Genomic DNA, 7,648 nt, shown 5'->3' with positions numbered 1-7,648 from the left:
GCGGAGGCGCGCGCGGCCCTTTGCACGGGGGCGGCTCCGGAGGGGACGGCGGCAGCGTTTGCGGGGCATGGAAAACGTTTGCCTAGCGAAGAGTCAGCGACACAGCATTGCTTTCTGGTCACGGAACGGTCTTGCCTATCAGCAGCATAGGAATGAAGCTGTTTTCACTCTTAATGAGCCATTTGGCACAGTTGAGGTTTACCCCCGTATCTATAGATTATAGATAGTTTTGTCACATTAAAAAATTATCTAAGCTAGCATTTGAGCATTGCCTCTGGGCTCAGATCTGCTCACGACTAGCACGTAACCGCAAAGCTGACTTAGTGGTGTGAAAAAAAAAAATGGGGAGAAATCTCACATGGCAGAACAAAAGCAAAAAGCAGTAAGGTTATCGCCCTAAAGTGAGTTGAGGAAAAAACGAAATCAGTTAAGGAAAAAACACAAAAGCCTCAAAGATACTRATGCTCCTGACTCAAAGTGTGAACACAGAATGGAGAAACATAAATCAGAGGCTGGTTGGCAATATCCTGGGCCTTGCTACATTAATGAAATGCTACRCAGTGCCTGGAATTCTGTATGGATGAATAATTATCTCTATTACCATGTAATCTGTCCTTGTGAGGTGCTGCATATTTATCTGTCAGAAATGGCTGTGAAGCCGTAATTAGGAAATGCTAGAGAAAAGCCCATAGACCCACATTTTTGAGGCAATTGCTGCGGGTTTGATAAGCAGAATCTGCTTTTGTGCTTTGATCCTCCTGAAGTTCCTTAAATGGCTTTTTTTTTTTTTTTTTTTGCATACATCGTGACTAATGTAGGGATCTAAGGGAAATTCCTTCTACAAGCAGTATGGGAGAGACTGGCCCTCAGTCAGCATTGTGTCAGCGCGAGACAGCTGAGCCATTATTAGTCAAAAGAGGAACGGCCCCATGATATTCTGTGGGCGATATCTGGCCCAAATTCAATAGCACAGAATTAGCCAGGATCAGTAAGAAGGTTCTGAAGAGTGAAGGATTTAATGCTTTGGTGCTTCAGCAGGACTGTGTGGACTGTGGCATCACCGCGTCTTTGCAGATCGCCTTTCCTGCAAAAGAGGCCAAGGCACAAAATGTGTGTGCGGCAGGGAAAGGGCTTCCGTTGCCACCGGCAAATTTTGTGGCTCTCTGCTCTATTTTAACCTTACTTGTGCATACTTTTGTGGACTGTGGGAGTAAAGCTCAGGGGTGAATATTTACTGATCAATCTGCCTGGGCCAACACCTCTCCTCTGGCTCCAGCAGGAAGGATCAGTCCGTTACCCTGAACGAGTGAATCGTTCCCTGGATTTACAGCAGGAGCCTCGGACAAACCTGTGTAAACCACTGTTGAATGCTGCCCTGGGTCTGGTTTCCAGCCAGAGAAGGTGGAAGTTGGATAAACTATGACTGACGTGGGCCGAGTGTGTATGATTAAGTGGCCTGCAGCTGTGGTTTCGYCTCCGGCACCGCAGGCACACGCTTGCTGCCTCGCACCTTCAGATGTATTTGAGTATCCGATAAAAYAGGCTGGAAGCAATGGCTGAGGCTTTTTCTAACAGCTAACCAAAAATCCCCAGCTTGCAATCTCTGCCTTGAACAAACTCCTGCCTACTCGGGCACGAGCCTGGAAACTGATTGCACGCTGCCRTGGCATAGCTGCCTGCAGATTTATCTGTGGGGTCGTTTATCATCTCAAACTGCTGCACAATCAGGCCAGATATCTGGAATGCTAAAGTCGAATTCATTTCCCTTATTTTGTCCTTCACAGTGTTTCGACGGYTCTTTCCCAGCCTCCCCTTTCTCTTTCATCAAGGCCAGTAACAAGCAAAACCAGAGTCACCAGCTTAGTGGCGAAGGGCTCCCAAAGCCAAACTTCTTGTCACAACAACTAGTAAGTCATAGCTGTGCCATCCCTTAGTTTCCTCTGTAAAACAGAGAAAATAGCATTTTCCTATTCACAAGGCAGCTGAGATGAAAGCAGGAAGGGGTAGAAACGCTCGGCTGTTATACTGAAGCTGCACAAGACAGATTTTCTTGCTGCTGTGCCAGTGACAGTGTCTGTGTTTCAGGATACTGAAAACCACCAAAAAGCCCCCACTCCCATAAATAGCTTCCACTCTGAAAGAGTTGTGGTTACCCACATCCGCTCTAGATGAGATAAAAACTCATATGAGATAAAAACTCATATAAGATATGACATCAGCAAACTGTAGCCCARGACCATAAGAGGTAATACCTTAGGATTAATGCCCTGGAGGGATGCGATCTAGATAAAGCTTTGATCTCTCTAGCTTTCGACATGGATTGCAAGATGTGGTTACTCACAGGCTTTTCACTGACAACACTGTCGGCGTGGTTAGGCCGAGCCATGCTTCGAGCAAGCGCGTTCACCACCCATAAGTCCCGAGTCAGTTCAGTGGCCCCCGGCGAGTATATGTGATAAAAGCATCAAAGCGTGGGAAGAAAGCAGAGACACGGCCTGGGGTGTGTATGTGAGTGTGTGTCTGCGTAATGAGGTGTGATGCCCCCTTGACACCTACACCAGGCTCGTAGACCTCTGCCAGGCAGTGCGAGATASGGGCACCTAAGGCCGCGTGGTGATTTCAAAGATTGCCGTAAGTGGAGACACCCCAGATGTTCGCGGCATTCCTGAATTAAATAACCAAGCTGAACACAGAGCAGAGCTGAGTCAGCCTGGATTGCCTTTCACCGGGAGAAATGGAAGCCCCCTGAGATGTCAGCATTGACCTTTCTTTGCATCCTTTAGAGACTTTCTTGCTTTAAACAATCAAACACCAGAGCTTTCATAATGTTCTTACCTTGCTTCATTATGAGTAGCCCCGCTCCTCCTGTAAGTGTGAGGTGCTAAGATAACACATGCGCTGTTATTTCACCACTCACATGATCCTTGTGCCGTCTCCTTGATGACTCTTCAGTTCGTTCCCCCTTACTTTGCATATCGGTGTATGGTCTATTCCTCCTGGATCTTGCGTTTCTTCTTCAAGACCTGTAAGTGTCCAACACTTCTCACAGAGAATTAAAATCATCTCCAGATAACCAGATTCAAGATTCAGACCAAAGTGGCACTACCTGGGCCATTTTGAAAGCAAAGCAAGCAAAACATATACTCCTAGTTAGGTCAAAAGGCAAACACCATGCTATCAGTGCTAAAGGGAAGGGATTTATCTGAAGCATCATTTTGAAAGAGCTGGAGACAGCTCAAAATACTGCAACTGATGTYTGAACAGAAAAGAAGCAAGCAGGATTCCATCTGGCTACTTTAGTGAGTAATATCTATTCTTAAAAGTCTTTTTGTCCAGACTACAATAAGACAGCAGCTCCATTAAGAGAAGATTCGCGGTACCTTTTCCGTTAGGAGCATCTGTTTGACTGTACAGCTACGAATGCTTCACTGAGCACCAGAAAATACATTGCTGAAGGCGAGGGGCAGGGCGGCTCCTGCCCTCAAAGACGTAAATCCAAGTACCTCTTATTCCAATTACATGCACCAGAAATACCTCCTCACCGTGCCGCAGGGGCCTGTCCCCTTAGCTGGTCGTTCTAGAGTGATTTCTTACAGGATTTTTCCTTTCTCCCTCTCTGGAATAACTTGCTTGTCATGCAGTACTGTCCTTGCTTGGTTTTGGTAATATCAGAAATATTTGCTAATATTTCAGTGCAGGTTTACTTGAATGTCAGGAGACCCTGAGGAGCAACATGAGCAGAAACTGCTCCTACCCGGCAATCAGAAGTGCAGCTGTATCAGTATATCGCAGTTTACGGGGATGGAGTTGGGTTGGGTACAGACGACACTGAAGCTACCACGTCCCCTGTCGTCCTGTATGTGTGTGCTGAGTCCAAGCCCACGTTGTTGCTATTGTCTGCAATCAAGCCTGCCRTGCATTTCACAAGTCAGCCAAAAAACTAAGTCTAAGATTGGAAATAACTGTGGTGACCTTGTCCTGGATAACTGTACACAAGATGATCAATTGTCTTCTGGTTTAATATAATTATTTCAGTGCTCCGTCATCCTGCATACCTCCAGATCTAGACATGCATTTTTGTGGGATGATTTTTAGGATGTTCTGCATAGTTCAGAGGTAGAGCTCATGGATATAGCAAGAGTAGTTTTGTATGTACCCATCTGAGGTCTCATTTTTTAATATACCATGCACACAAGGGAAAAAAAAAATCCCTTCCCTAAATACCGTATGGTCTTACAGCACACAGGCTGCATCTGCTAAATACGTAAGAAGCAAATCATGTAACTCTTCATTAGGTTTTAATAAGGAGTGTTTGACCTGTCAGAAACAGTTGTTTTCTTTGAGCAGGACTCAATGACACATGCACCTCAGCCACTTCATTGCAGTTGATCATAAATGCTGCATAAAAACTGAAGTAGTATCATCACTGCAGCTCAAATTCTGTGAATGGGTAACACAGGGGAAAAAATCAGCATAGCCTGAAATTTGCTTTTCTCAAAATCCTTAAGAACAGCTTTGTTTCCTTCCATCTCCTCAAGAAGATGATTTGCAAGTAGCAGCATATGGTTAGAAAGCCATGTTCAACACTGAGTGATAAAACACCAGCTCTTGGCGGTGGTGCACCAACTTCAGAATGAGCTAATGAAACTTGATTGCTACCAGTGTTCATCGTTAGGAACTGAAATTATGCTCTTACCAATTAAAAGGCCTAAACACACCCCCTTGTGGGCAAAATACAAAATGCCACAAAAATATCCGCTTCGATTTTTGGCCCGTGGAGCTATACAGCTGTTTATGCTTTGAGAGGTTCTGACATATGATGGAGTCCTTCCACCCCAGCAGTCACAAACACATGCATGGAGACAGCTAAACATTTCCACACCGTGTATTCCCACAACCGTACTGACTTACTTCCCAAGAAAAGCCCTTGATTTATTTGCTCTTGCATCCTCTAGTTTTAAGCCTGTTTTACTGAAAGCAAACAGTGATATCTGCGGTGATTTTGTATTTAATAACTGTGAGATAAGGCGCTCCTAAGAACAACAGACAAAGTGATCAGTGTTAATTTTAAGACGTTTATTTTTGCATCACAGCTTAAGATGTATTACAAGTTATATAACATGCAGAAGATTCACTAAGTCTACTAGAAGGCTGAGAAACCATTTCTGATAAGACAACGGGATGCTAGCATGTGTTCCCTTYTCCCACTAACTTCTATTTTTGTTTGTCCTTAGCTAAAAGCCTGCTCGGATTGCTTAGCGCTTGGTTATGTGACAGGAGGAGAAACCGATAAACTGGAAGGCTTGGTGCACCAAAGTGAGAAGATCATCACGCACCTTCAGCAGCCATTGCCACCGCGGTTCAGGGCTTAGCTCACCGGCCAGCTGCCCCGGCATGATCTAGCCCATGAGTCCTAGAGGGAAACATGACAAACTCCAGGTTTTTTATAACCCCACTTTGACCTTTAGTAAGTCACATTACTGAAATTCCTGTGTTCCGAGGGAGAGTCAAGTCTGCCTGCAGATCCCGGCACCGCCGTCCGGTACGTGGGGGTTGTACTTAGGAGGAGGGTCTGGCGCTTAGGGCCTTGTCACCAAGTCCGGCATGCGACACTTGCACTGTTAATGTGAGAAATTGCACAGAAGTGAGTTAATGGCAGTGCTTAGACATACTAAGTAAATGGGACACTTGCCAAGTCATTAAGAGGTCGTTGACTGGCAGCTGGGAGATAACTGGGGCTGCTGGTGCTTCCCAAATGCACAGATATGCCTTGTACAGGTTTATCGCCGCCTTCGATCCCAGGTGGCTTCAGGGAAAACAGCTAATTACACCTCTCATCTGGTGAAATGGAATCTGCCATAAAAGCTATGCTGTAGCTGGAGACAAAAGTCGTCATTTGAAAATACCTGCTATTTTACGAGCGGGTCTAAACTCTGCCTTCAACACCACCATAAAAGCAACCCTCCCTCCCCACTGCTAGAGGCTTCGCTTAGCTATATATCTCCACCCTTGTTCCCAGCAGCCRTAACTTCCCTGACTGCTCCAACTAAATTGCTGGGAAATTACTAATTTCCCTCCGAAGGGAAAGTGCTTGGACTAGGATTGCGTTGGAGCCAGGTGTCCCCAAAGAGTGACAGTGCCCCCRGGGCACCTCGCACATTATTAAATTGTTACATCCCAGGAAATTGCAAGCCGAGTGTCCTGACCTTAGCCTCCGAACCTTTCACATTAAAACGCTTTAAAGATCGTTCTGCAGCGTCATTGCAAAAGACAGCTACGGTTATTTGCTGGTCTTCCAACACTGTTCTTTTCTTTCGATATTATAAAAGTACAGTTCCCTAGACGGTCACCTTTGGAAGCGCTTGATCTTGCCAGGAACTACACACATACTAAGGGGTGATCTTTGCCCCGATTTGTATGCGTATGGAAATGTCTCTGCCTATTTGAAGTGCAAGCTGTCCATGAGGGAAAAGGAAACTGTCTGGAAAACAGAACACACAAACGTTGTTTTGAGATTTATATGGCCTTTCTTAGGCATGCCGTGTGGAAGAGGATTTCAGCGCGMTAGCTATATAGAAACATTGGAAAAAACGTGCTGTTCACCTAATGCCACGTTAGCCCTTCAAGAAGAGCAATTGTCCTCCCAGTTCTTCTGTTTTGCTTGGTTTGGGTTTTTCATCTGGCTTTGACGGTGGAAGCTGACGTTTTGTACTCGAAGAGCAGGACAGCATCGGTGCCACAGCAGGTCTCGCCCGGAGGCCAGAAGATCCCCTGCAGCCTCTGGCTTGTCCGAGCGAGCTGGGGGCCRTTGGGAGGTGCTCACCAGGATCAGGGCCTCCTACCCCAGTGTAGCTAYGCTGGCAAAGTGCACTAGCCTTTGAAGGTGAATTAAACCACTCTGCAGCAAATCCTTCCTTGTTCTGGAGGAGAGAGTCCTGAAYGGACTGTTATTTAGTTATAAGTCAGGCACCACGGTTATTTTAGGGGAAATGTTTATGGAGTTGAAGCTTCACTGCTCGTAGTGTTCAGTGCAGCGTGGTGCTACCGTGCCTTTTAATATAGCGCTCAGGGACTGACCCCAAATGGGTGCCCGCCGTACAAGAAGCTCACAAATGCAAACGGCAGGTTTCATGTCTGAACATAAGCCGAGAACACCTCCTTTTACAAAGTTACCTTGTTKTTCTGGTCTTCAAAATGAGGAAAAGTCATTCCTTCATCATTCAGAAATGGCTGGTGGGTTTCTCAGATATACCCGCTTCTGGCATAAACCCAAGCGGAGAAGGATCCGGGATCCTACAGACTGGGAGTTACACAGCGCTATGAACATGTGGGCCCAGCCTGGGGCCTCAGGACGGCGGTGGGGATGGAGCAGTCGGAGCGTTGAGGAGGCTGCTTGAGAGGGAAGGCGCAGCGGGTCGGGACACACTGCCGGGAAGAGGGGCCGGGGAAGGCTGGGTGGCTCCTGTGGGTGTCGTGAGAACAGGCTGGGCAGGGGTGGGTGGGTGCAGGGTGGGAAGAGGACAGCTTTTGGGTGCTAGGCAGAAGGCAGGCTGGGGTGCCAGGGCCAGGGGCCAGGGTGGGTACCAGGGGTGTGTGCTGGGGCCGGGGGCAGAGGGTGGGTGCCCAGCCGGGTGCCGGGGCTGGGGGC

The sequence above is a fragment of the Apteryx rowi genome, unplaced genomic scaffold, assembly GCF_003343035.1.
Source record: "Apteryx rowi isolate R43461 unplaced genomic scaffold, aptRow1 scaffold_24, whole genome shotgun sequence".
Lineage (NCBI taxonomy): Eukaryota > Metazoa > Chordata > Aves > Apterygiformes > Apterygidae > Apteryx > Apteryx rowi.
The sequence above is the reverse complement of the archived record's forward strand: the minus strand, read 5'-3'. Positions refer to the sequence as shown.